General features: G+C 39.9%; 1 protein-coding gene across 1 annotated transcript in view; it reads right to left on the bottom strand.

Moving 5' to 3' along the window:
- Positions 1-12,813, bottom strand: part of SAXO1 (stabilizer of axonemal microtubules 1) — a gene marked incomplete at both ends in the record, with an annotated part of 29,436 nt that overhangs the window by 12,303 nt on the left and 4,320 nt on the right.

Below are 12,813 nucleotides of genomic sequence, written 5' to 3' on the forward strand. Positions count from 1 at the left end.
CATTGGTGACTTCCTTCTTTCCACTCTGGGACCAGGCTAGAACAGGGTGGGCAATACTCATCCTGTCAAAAAGAGGCTTGGGATCCCAACCTCAGGTTTCTTCCCAGAGCCATAACAGTTTATGTTCCTTTCTGGTTTGAGTCAAACACTGAAGTGAATGTGAGTTTCTGATTAAGGACTTCAGGAACCAGCCCACAGGAATTACAGTGAGAGGAGGAGGAGACCTCTGGTTTTATGTCTCATACATCATTCCTGGCAAAGTCAGTATTCCCTAATGGATATATGTCTTCCAGTATGATGTTTAGTTAGATATGAATCAGTCATTTGAAAGGACTTCTATACTTAACACAGTCCCTATTAAATTCAATGTACAAAAGTAGGCAATTTAGGGTCAGAAGGTGACTGCCTACATTTGTACAGATGATCTGTGGTCTAGATTCAAGGGTACATCTCCATATACTGAATCTTTTTTCCAAAGCAGCACTACAGGGGAAGAAGGGCCGTGAGGGCTCAAATAAACTCACCATCTTTTTGAGGAGCCGGTTTCTCACTGGCATCAAAGTTCCTTCTGTGAAATCATAAATTAAGAGGAGTCCTGTGGATTCATTTTTGTCTTAAAGGAGTTTTGAGTTAGGACTTGAAAAAGGAAATCCTTACAGAGAACAAGACAGAACACAGATAATCCCTGACAATTAAAATATTAGAAGAAAACACTGCAGAGTGCAAATCTCAGGGGGAAAAAAGACCTTAAGAATTTTATAAAATTCCCACTTTCATGTAACTGAAGAAGAGACAAACAGGAAGATGTAAAAACAATTAATGTGCTCACTCTTGCTAGTCCAGGCGATATTTTTGGAATGGATTTTTTTACAAAAACCTTTCAACACAGCACTGACACTTTCTGGCCACACTTGTGGTCTTCCAGCATTCTTTGGAATTATTCATCCTTCTCCAAGGGAAAATGATCTGCCTATTCTTTCCACCCCAAACCTGCTGGTTACACATGACTTTAGTCCCCCTGCTTTCCTAAGGTCCATGATACAGCAGGCCAGTCTTCGGCTTGGCTCTGGAGTGTGTTGACGAGGCCCTTATGTCAGTTTTTATGGTACAGCTGCACTCAGAGCTAAGTGGGGAAAATAGCTGTGCTACCTAGTTTATCACGGACCTGCATGTGGTGCAGTCAGGGGCCAGCAGTAGCATTCTGCAAAAAAGAAATGGCTGATGAGGAGCAAATTAATGGCGCTTCACTGATATCTCCATTAGTATGCCATTACAACTTGGCTGCATGCATACAGTTTGGAGGGACTTGGTTGTGACACTGGGTTTCCCAAATGGTCCGAAACAGAGGCCTTGTGCAGCTTCCTGCAGTACCAGGCAGGCTCTCCTCTGCTGTGGGAACCCAGAATGCAGAGAATACTTCTCTGCTTGTTTTGAAGGGTTCTACCCCCTTGGACAACACTGGTTTTGACCATCGTCCATGGAGAAAATTGCCTACCCTCTGGGAAGAATTAGAGTCTACACTGGTGTGAACTAGGTGATAGAATACTATGTAAGATTGTCACAGGGTGAAAAACTTAAAATTTTTTGGGTTTATTAATACAGAAAGTAGATAAAAGCAAAAAACATCAAAATGGAGGACTGTTGTTGTTCTCCAGACCATCTTCTTCTTCTACTACTCCATATTCTGCAGTAGAAGTAGTTTGGAATGACTGACTGCATGAATAGATAATTGGCAGAAAAGTAAAAATAATGTACGCTTTTAGTGACAACTGGTTAGTTTACCTTTAAAAAGCCTTGAGCTTTCCAGCATTTGCCTTTTGTATTTTGCTCTGCTTCATGCTCTGCTGTCGGCATGTGAACTTATATAATAAACAACCTGAAGACTGAGAAAATACAGAAGTCCCGTCCGTCCCTCGGACCCCTGGCAGACTCTAAAAAGTCTCCCCCATCAGGGGAGGTACAATTAAGGCGCTGGCATTTGTCACTCTGCAGATACATTTTCCTGCGTCCTGATGGACGTTTGCAAGGCAGCATCCTGCACCTGCTCATTAGCACTTGGCAATGGGAAGGGGAGGGGTCCTGCAGATCAGCGGGACAAGGGTGTACCACGCACGTACCTCTCTGAACACCCCACAGGAGCAGGCAGGGAACAGCTGGCAGAACCTACATTTTTCCCCTTGCAGACGTTCCTGGCATTGTGAATGCTGGGGAACTTCTCAACAGCCCAGGATGGAAAAAAGGCTAGGACTGCCTGCAGATGGCAGTAGCCCCAGGATGCCATGCTCTTTGCCCAGTGATTAGGTTTTCAGCATGATCTGGCAGCACAATTGGTTTTACACCTCGAGTATTCCCCCTTTCCTCTTGTACATAATTCTGCTTTCAGTGAATTTCAGAGTGAATTTTGTTGAATTTGCCCTAAATTATGATGTATGCCTTCAGATTTTACAGCAATACTCACTGTATTTTAGACAACAAGCATCAGAGGATCATCAGTGATAATTCACCATTAACATATGACAGTATAAAAGATTTATTCCTGCACTCACCGACATTCCTGAAATTATTTCTTACTGGACAATAATGTGAAAAACAGAGCAAGACTCTTAACAACAAGGAGTGGAACAATGCTAGACTTAGAGGTTTGCTACACTTTACTACTCCTTCTGGCACGATAAGTATTTATAAAATAACTACATGATTCTTCAGGACTGAAGTCACTGTATTGTGACTGCAGCAAGTCAGCACATTAATGTCAGCACTAAACAGTTAAAATTCCTGTATAAACATTTTGATATTGTAGTTGTCAAATTGTCCCCTTTTTTCTAAAAACTGATGATACCTAAATTTTGACATCTGCTATGCTTGTCTGCTTAGATATAGGGTTGGGATTTTTTTTTTTTGTTAATTCTTCTGATTTTCACTTTCTTCTCATTTTCAAAATTATGCTTTTCTTGACAGAGGTCTATCAAGTTAGCCTGGCCAATACTACTAACAAAATAAAACAAGTAAGCACGTAAGGATGGGGGGGGCTTACTAAGAATTGTGGAAGAATAGCAGACCCTTTGAGGGTAAAAAGAATACAGGTGTTCTTCATTTATCTAAACAGAAGCTGAGATGAAATTAATGAATAATTTCTCAGCTAACATTAAATACTTGTTTAAACCAAGGAGTACACCCTGGAGTAACAGCTCAGGAGCAGAATTCGAAATATTTGCTATGTGGCTTGCTACTGATAATTACTGTCCACAGAGGTCATGGATGCCATAGTGTTACTGCTTTAGAGAAAAAAACTGCAGCTTATAAATGGCTGAACTGTCATTCAGGAGAATTTAGTTCTCCCTTGTTAAAAGGAACTCTCACAGGGAAAAGCAACATCTCCTTAACCACATAATCTACTTCTTGTACCACCTCTAATTTCTGTGAATGGCCAGATTGAAACAACAGCATAGAAATCTCTTGTGTAGATGGCATGATGATGCTGTGCAAAACAAGACAGGGATGTAAAAAGACATGGTAAAGAATTGGGGCAGGCTCTAATAACAAGAATTGATTGCCCACAGTAAGGCTGCAAAGAAAATCACTGAAGATGAGTCTTTATTTTTGTAAATATATTCTCTTCCAAGCCATGGAGATACCGTTAGAGGCCCAGCTACCTGAGTTACAGAAGAATAGATGACAGATTAGATGCCGGCAAAGGGAAGAAGATCATCCATGCGCAAAGTATCAAAGTAAATCACATACAAATATTGAATATGGTAAAAAGTATCAGGAAGGGGCACATGAAAAGTAAAATGTTCTGCTTTTAGATGGTGAATGTGTTTGAAACAAATAGCAAATGTACAATAAAAGAAAGATCTTCCCTGAGAGAAGTTTGAAGCCCTTGTGATCATAACAATACAAAAGCATATTAACCTGAAACATTTGGAAGGCTATCTGTAATTCCCATGCAACTCAGAAACTTCTTTCTTTGTGTCATATCAGAAGGCTGAAGTCTGGATGCCAGACTTCACTTTTTTTCACCAACACATACATTCACCACATGTTAGAATAGATGGTTCAGTAGTCACCTCCAAATTAATAAGTAACTGTTGAGAGCAGGCTTTGACACATTTACATGCATACAGTCTTCACTGCAATTTTGGACAAAAGGTTAGCAAAAGAAAAAGGTATCTGTGGATGTATAGTGCTCATGAGTGCCTAAAGAAGGAACTTCATGATTGCTTAATTGTCCAAATTTACTGTCATGGAAAACCACTACGGAAAAGTCCAGTTTGCAACATGGCTATGCAGTCTGACAATATAAACATCATGGAAAGATTATAAGCTGCTCTATGAATCATGTAGCTTAGAGAATTGAGAGCAAAATTTGGGTAACTGTTTAAAGACTTTAGAGTACAGTACAGTCACTTTACTTTAGAAGGACAGAGGTTCTTAAGGTATAAAAACCCCTTTTGATAATAAAAAACATCAAATGAAATAAGTTACACATTAGGAAGAACTCATATTTCCTGTTGAACTGTTCCCTGTATCCACATTTATCCTGCATGGTAATGAAGTCTTAGATTTTGTCATTGAGCAGTGTGGTTCTGTCCTGGCAGCCAACCTATCCACTTCTTCCATTACAGCTGCCTTTAGCAGAAATTACCAACGTTTTTTATATAAAACTGGTGAGTCAGCTGTATTGTGCCTATATAGGTGGAGCCACTCTCCCTGCCCTTTGTGTTAATATGGTCATACAGTTTTGCATACCTTCTTATTCCTACGTGCATCTGTAAAACTTCCCAAATTTCTGGCGTACACTATAGATGGGAATTCTAATTGTTCAATTTTCATTTTCCCTAATCTGTACAATTGCTTTCCATGCAGTCATTTCTAGGCAGAAAAATTCAATTTATTCTGGAAATTTATATTCAGAAAGTCTTACACAGTCACTGCTGTTTTAGTGCAGTATACATGCATTTCTGATCAAATCCCTAGGCTGACTCCAGAGTGCAGAATATTATCTCTCACTGGCACGGTGCTTTATACAAAGTGTTGATATACACTGTGATTAACAAACCACATGGATATTTTCAAAGACATTTCTGGAAACACTAGAAAATATGAAGGGGCTTTTCTCTAGGATTTTTCTGCTTTGAAGAAGCAGGCTGTAAGCACTAAAATAATTTGCGAGCCTGGATAGAACCTCCTCCAGCCCTTTTGACAGACAACTAGGGTCTCAGAAACTACACCTTGTTCATTCACTTTGAAAACACAGTTCCCAGAGGTTTGCCATCAGAAAAGTCTCTACAGGAATCAGGTGTGTGGAGGGAAAAAAGCTGCAAGGTGAGAACAGATACTCTCAGATGTATAAAGAGATGTAAGAAAGATGCTGGGAGCTGTAAGCAGGAAAGAGGAACTCCTGAAAGTAGAAGGAGCAAATATGCTTAGAGGGAGGCTGGGGAGAACCCATGCTGAAAGACATTGAAGGCACTGTCTGTCCTTACACGAGAGGACAGACAAAGTAAAAGGATATGAACAGATTGGAGGGGACTATGGAAAGCCCCAAGAGGTAAACAACCATCCAGTGTAGATGCTAAAAAAGCTGGCAGAGAAATTTTCCCATTTTTACAGCCACTTGTGAAAGTCTCCTTTCTCACGCAAGCTAACTGAAAACAGTGTAGAGGGTTTTGTAAACCAAGACTATCTCACAGGTGCAAACTTGTTATGCACAGTCTTGTTTGCCACACTGGGAAAAATATTTTGAAATGGGTGTCATAGCATTCAGCCAATCACTCTGGGAGGTGTATGGTCAAGAACCCAATAATGTTATAAATCTCTTGTGAACAAGGCTACATAAATGAGTTTGTAATTAATTAAATAATCCCATTTATCTTAGACTTGGATTCTGTGTCATTTTTCTCGCCGTCCCTGCAGACAGCAGTGACAATCCAGGACTTAAGGAGGGAGGACGAAGTGTGTGAGAAGGGAAAAGTGGCATCAAAATACTAGCAAGAATCATTTGGGAAACCTGGATTTTGCTTTGAGTGACCAAGTTGATTATATAACTAGGCAGCTGGCATTAACTCTAGAAAAATCTGGGAAAATACACAGCGTGTCTTTGGCCTGTTAAAGCACCCTTATAGTACTGCACTTACTTGCAGGTGCATGAATTCACGATAGCTTACTAGCCAGAGGTACTTACCCCCTTTAAAAATCAAATATAACCTACTGGAAGTACATCTGTGTGAAGCCTTTTAATGCTCAGTAGTGTGCATGAAAATATTTTTAATAAAAATATACATGAACATTTGAAATCTGACGTTCTTCATTCCTGCTTTTCAGCTTACACAAAGTTGGTCATCAGACAGGCCTGAAAGCCTCATCAGGGGCTTTACTGGGAATGCATGTTCATATCTTAAGCCTAACCAGATGTCACAAATGAATGACATCTTGCATATTCAAAGAACTATTTTGATAATGACATTGTCATTACTTTTTCGTAAATATGCTTGGAAAGGCTGTTCTTATTTAATGAAACTTGAAGTTTTCATATGTAATATTCTAAATAAGCACTATACATAATACGTAGACCTTATAATATGGAACCAAAGGTGTGAAATGTCGGCTTTAGAAGCAAGAAATACTGAAATTAAGATTGTCTGTAGCAGATCAGTCCAGACCCACTGTCAAATATGGATTATGGTAGAATTTAATTTAAACAACAAACACCAACTTTTCCGCAGATGAAGACTCACTTGAGAGCCACAGTTTAAAAGCACTTGGATCCTTTACTTTTCTTGGGTTATTTTGGAACTGCTACCATGTTTTGCTGTAAATAGGTAATTAAAGACAGCTGCAGGCACATCACTGGTTTGGATGTGGATTAGGAATCAGCAAGTAGTAATAAATGGCAACAGCATGCAACATTTAGACTGCAGCATCTTGTACTCAATCTGTAGTTTGTTAGTGGACAAGTGGGTCTGGGAAAGAGCAAGTTACCTTAGGCTGGTTACCTTTTCTTACATGTCAGCCCATGCTGAACTTGTTAATGTAACTCAGCCTTCAGCACACAGGGAAATACAAAGGTTTGACAGTAAGTTTCAACAACCCATGGTGGAATGGATCACACTGGTTGGAGTTGCTGGTTTACTCCTACTCTAGGAAAAAAGCCCACTTTTTCCTCTCCTTACATTCTTTAACAGTATGGGTTTGCCAACGGTGAAGTTATTCTGCAATATTTGAATGCACTGAAAATAGAATATTCATAATTGTATCTAACTCTGACATTCTGGCTATATTAAACATATACTATGGCAAAGATTAATTTATGGCTAGAGGCTAAAACCCATCTTTGTTTCTCTGGTTAACCTAGCTTATTTTCTGTTAAAGATACCAAAAAACATCTGCAAGAGCTGCTGAATTCCACATGTTATCATTATTTACATAGGCTTTTCATTGAAAACAAGACTTCTTTCTGCACCATCCAATATCAGCTCCAGTCCTTTCCCCACTTTTGCTGTTTCTGTCACAGAAAACATGTATTCACATTTAACTGAAGTTTATTGCCAGGAAAATTAATTCTAGGAACAGAATGAAATATTTTCTAGAACTGAAATGCAGTATGGAATAATTCAAACTTATTTAAGCAATAGTTAGTTCTACCTGCTTTGACTTTTCTTCCAAAATGAATGTTTTTGGAAAACTGTCAAGTGAAAGGACATCACTGAACAAGGGCCAGGAGTTGCAGAGCACTCACAGGCCACCAGCCAGACAGAGTTAGAAACCCAAAAAAAGGCTCGACATGCAACACTTTGCCATGCGGGGTTTCTTTTTGTCAGCTCTAATAAGCTATTCAGTTCCAAGTACTTAGCACAGTATCTCCACGTTTACCCAACCGTAAGCAGTGGTAATGTTTGTGACTAACATCAGCCTGCTGCCATCTTGTGGTGAAAAGTTCAGGACATTAAACAACGGCAAATACAATTGTTCCCATTATCTTGGACTTTTATCCCACAGGAAGACAATGTGATATTACTTGTGGAGTAATTACTTAGAGAGAAACAAAAAGGTTAGTGATCTCACATGGATTAAGGATCCTTTTCATAAATCCCCTTTAAGTGACCCTTTACTATACATGCAATAACTTGGACTGTCAGAAGGACAAGGTGTCTTCAGCATCCCTTCTTAATGTACTTGCATTACAATCCAGTAAGTTTTTCTTTTTCTATTCAGTAAATATTTTCAAAATTTTTATTTTGAAATAACATGTAAAAAAATACTAATTTAGCCCTCCTATTTATGCAATAAGTTAAAAAATTACTGCCAGAGCATTAAACTGTTAAGTCCTTGATAAAGTCAGGATTTTCTAACCACTAGCACTTCCCACTAACTGAAAAACAATGGTTCCAAGAAATATTAACTGATGACTAATACAGGCTTCCAAATCTAAACCTGCTAAGCAGCAGGGAGGGGCCTTAGAGACAAATGGTGAGTAAAAAGCTTACCTGCCAGACCAGCATTAACACACAGATTGTTCCTCCTACTGCAGAAAATCTGCCTAAAAAGAAAGCCAGCACAGCTGGTCAACTCCCAAGAAATCATTCTTGGCTATAACATCAATGCTTTTATCATTTTTCAAGGTCAACAACTTTGATTTGCAAGAACTGGCTGTTCATGATCCCTGAGCACCTAAACCTACATTGAAGAGTGAGGTGTGACCTCTGAATCTCAGTCTGAGCCTTGGTCTTTACTGGTATGACTAGCATTCAGCAGTCTGGGTCAAGGAAGAGTAAAAGGTTAGGAAGCACTTAAGCAAATGGCATGCTCAGGTCCATGGAGTACCCACAAGCAGTACAGGAGTTGGTCCATGTAATTTTGAGGCGATTATCTCTATCATTAAAAGGTCATGACAACCAGGAGAGGTTCCTTATGTCTGGGAGAAAGTAAACATCACCCCTGTCTTCAAGAAAGGCAAGAAGGATCTCAACCTCAATCCTTGTGAAGATGGCTGAGTAAATAATCCTGGAAAATCAGTTCCACACGCTGGCTGTCAAGTCAGCTGGAAGAGATCATTTGGAGTGGTCAGCATGAAGAGAAAAATCATGCTTAAGCCAAACTGAAAACCTTCTGCAAGAAGACCTTCTACAAGATGAAGGACAGCACAGTAGATACTACATATCTTGACTTTGGCAAGGTTTTTGACACTGTCACCCCCAACAACCTCATCAACAAACTGATGGAAATATGGGCCAGGTAAGTGGACCATGAGGCAAATTAAATAATGTTCCCAACTGCTGGACTCAAAGGGTGGGATCAGTGGCACAAAGTCCAGCCAGAAGACCATCACCAGCTATGATCCCGATGACTGACAAATGAGGTAAAAAACATTATGTATCTTTATAAATTACATGTATAATGGGAGAGATGGCACCTCCAGGCAGTTTGCAAATGATACAAAACTGGGAGAAGCCATTGATACACTCATTGTGTGTGCTGCCATTAAGAGGAATCTCAAGAGGATGAATAAACAGGTCAACAGGATTCTTCACTAGATTTTAGTCTAAAAGCCTCTTGGCACAACGACTGTTCCTACTTGTGTCATGACTCAACTCCTTTAAAACAAAAAAAAAAAGGCATATAAATAAACTCTCTAAACAATAAATAATGTCCAAACACCAGTGAAATTATTGTGTCCCTGGCTCCCGGAGTACTTTATGATAAACCTGAGACTTTCTTGCAGCTTTCTCTGACTGGTATTTCTATATGCAAAGTAGTAAAATGCTTACAGCTGTAAGAGACAGACTGCCAGAAATACATAAATGATCAACTATGGATTAGATCCATACCTTGGGATGACTGCCTACCCATAAATGAATCAGAAAGCGGTGTTTGTGCCACAGAAAAACACCATTCAATGTTAGATCTTATTTAGAAGTGATAAAATGCCCAGAAGAGAGGAAAAGGTACTCAAACTCTCTGCAGTTGTGCTTTTTGCCACTTATACACAGAATTCCCCAGCTGAATTATGCCTTAGGTTTTAACTTTTATATTTTTCAAATCCTGTACTGCCTATTGTGTAACTCTGACATTTCTTGTAGCCTGTTAACTGCTGTTCTCTCATGCTAGGTAGACGTATCAAAGCCTCTCCAAGCTTGTTCTCCAAGGACACCCAGATTGTCCTAGGCCCAAAATGTGTAAACTAACATCTTAAGGGGGGCAAACTTGGAGAAATTACATCATTAACTGAAGCTTTAATTGGAGAATTAACCCTGATATGCAAATGAACCAAACTTATAAAAGTGTGAAGAAGTCGTGACTCGGGGTCCATCTTGGGTGCAGCCTTTGGCCTGCTCAGGGTGTACCTTGAAGGCCCTTCAAATAAATACCTACCTTTATTCCCTTATTCTTGTCTAGTCTCTGTTTTTAGGTGGCCATCTCAGGCATCAGTAAGCCCATGCACAATCTGTAGACACAACTGAAGAGCTTCACATCGACTGGAGTGCAGGTATGTATCCCCAGGGAGGATGGTCTGAAAGCGTTCTCATATAGAAGAGCTACTCCAAACAGTGCCCCACTGCAGTTAGCCCAGCTGAAGTTAAGCACTGCAGGGGATAAGACAGAGCTCTCCTACAGTGTTCTGCCATAGCTACCAGTAGAGTAATTTCCACCAAAGTTTCTCCAAATGATGCAACACAGAAGACTGAACCAGAACTATCAAGCCATGAATGTAATTCAGGCTTGCTAAAAGACACTCTGGCTGAACTTAAAATCTAAGTACTTATATTTTAAGTCCCTATTCATCCCATCTTCCCCCAGTCTGTTTTGGCTGGGGTAGAGTTTATTTCACAGTGGCTAGTATGGGGCTCAAACCACTAATTTTCTAGTCTTGACCCTTTTGATTCTCTCCCATTACTTGCAAAAATCCACTGACAGGATTGTACTTGAATTTTTCAATCTCAGTGACTTAGTGACATTCAAATGCTCTTTCAGCTTTACTTTTCAGTAAAAATAGACTGATGTATGCTCTGTACAGACAGAACATACAAAGCACAGACTGCAAAGTTACATGTTATCCTGTATACAACTCTAGAGCAATTTATGTTTTGTCACAGCTACAAATTGGATATGCTACTACCAGACATTGTAGCACTTGATACTAGCACACAATGGGTCAGGCTGGAAAGGATGACAGTGGGTCATCTGGTCCAACCTCCCTGCTGAGGCAGGGTCATCCCAGAGCACATTGCACAGGAACACATCTAGATGGGTCTTGAGTACTTCCAGTGAGGGAGATTCCACTGCCTCTCTGGGCAATCTTTTCCAGTGCTCTGTCACTGCACATTAAAGCAGTTCCTCCTCATGTTCAGGTGGAACTACCTCTACATCAGCTTCTGCCCACTGACTCCTGTGCTATTGCTCAGCACCACCGAGCAGAGCCTGGATCCATCCACTGACATCCTTCCCTTAGATACAGACACTGATGAGGTCCCTTCTAAGCTGACTCCTCCAGACTGAACAGGCCCAACTCTCTCTGCATATCATGTTGCTCATGATACAATAAATAATACTTGGAGGAAAGATATTCCAGACACTTCATCAAACCTTTGTTGAGCAATGCATACAAGCTTTGGCAAGAAAACCTTAGTATAATCTTCCAAAGTAAAAAAAAAAAAAACAAAAGAAAAAAATAAAGAGACGAAGGAATACAGAAGTTCATAAACCTGTCCTTTTGGAGCTTACCTGGTAATAACAGGTGAATCTTAAGTGTGAAATACTGGCTGCTCTGCAGCGCTGCACAAAATTATGGTATATTCTCCTTTGGAGAGGAAAGCAAGGTACTGTATCTTGCACTGTGTATTTCAGCTAATGATAATACAGTGCACTTAATTTCAGAAGTCCAAATTACATACTTTTAGGAAGTTGAACAAAGGAATCTTTTGATTAGGAAGTTCATGAGAAACTTAAATTTCCCCATGCTTAATGGACAAGAATTTCTGAATGGTATATCATGACAGGTATCTTAAGATATTTAACACTGTACACTAGGAATACTCTTATTCATCTTCAGAAAATACCTAGGTTTAAAGAAGTCACAGAAATACAGAGCTGTATTTCTGGCTGCTCATAATACCCTGCTGTTCTCAACTTCCCCTTACTAATCAGTAAACTACTGCTCTAAATGAGAATTTTACGTAGAATTTCAAACTAATTATGATGGCATTCCAATAGAATCCTAACCAAAAATGACCTAAGTATCCAACACAAACCAGTGGACAGGAGAGCTACTACTTATAATACACAAACCATAGTACTACACTTAACTGAAAGGAGTAAAACTTCTGCTTCTATACATAGCTCAAAATATGAGGTCACGTCTTCATAGGAAACTCAGAATTCTTAGATGCCACTTTTTAATCCCAAACTGTCGATACAGTAGCAACACAAAATGCAGCTTAATTTTTCTTAAGGCAGGCCACAATCTTACTCCACATTCTTAAATGTAGCTAGCCTACACGCTCATCTAGCTACCTGGGCAACATCTGTGGAGTCACCAGCGCCAAGCTCTAGAGCCCAGGCCTGGAGAGAACACAGCTGGGCCTGCTCCAGGCAGCCAGTAGCTAAGGTGGTAACAGGATCACAGAACTTATATTGTTATGGCTGGAAAAGACCTTTAATATCATCAAGTCCAACAAACAACCTAGCATCACCACTATGTTCACTATTAAACCATATCAAGCACCATAGCCACACTTTTTTCCAACACTTCCAGGGATGGTGACCTCACCAGTTCCTTCGCCAGCCTGTATCACTACTTTATAACCCTTTCCATAG

This window comes from Coloeus monedula (assembly GCF_965178545.1).
Source record: "Coloeus monedula genome assembly, chromosome: Z".
Taxonomy (NCBI): domain Eukaryota; kingdom Metazoa; phylum Chordata; class Aves; order Passeriformes; family Corvidae; genus Coloeus; species Coloeus monedula.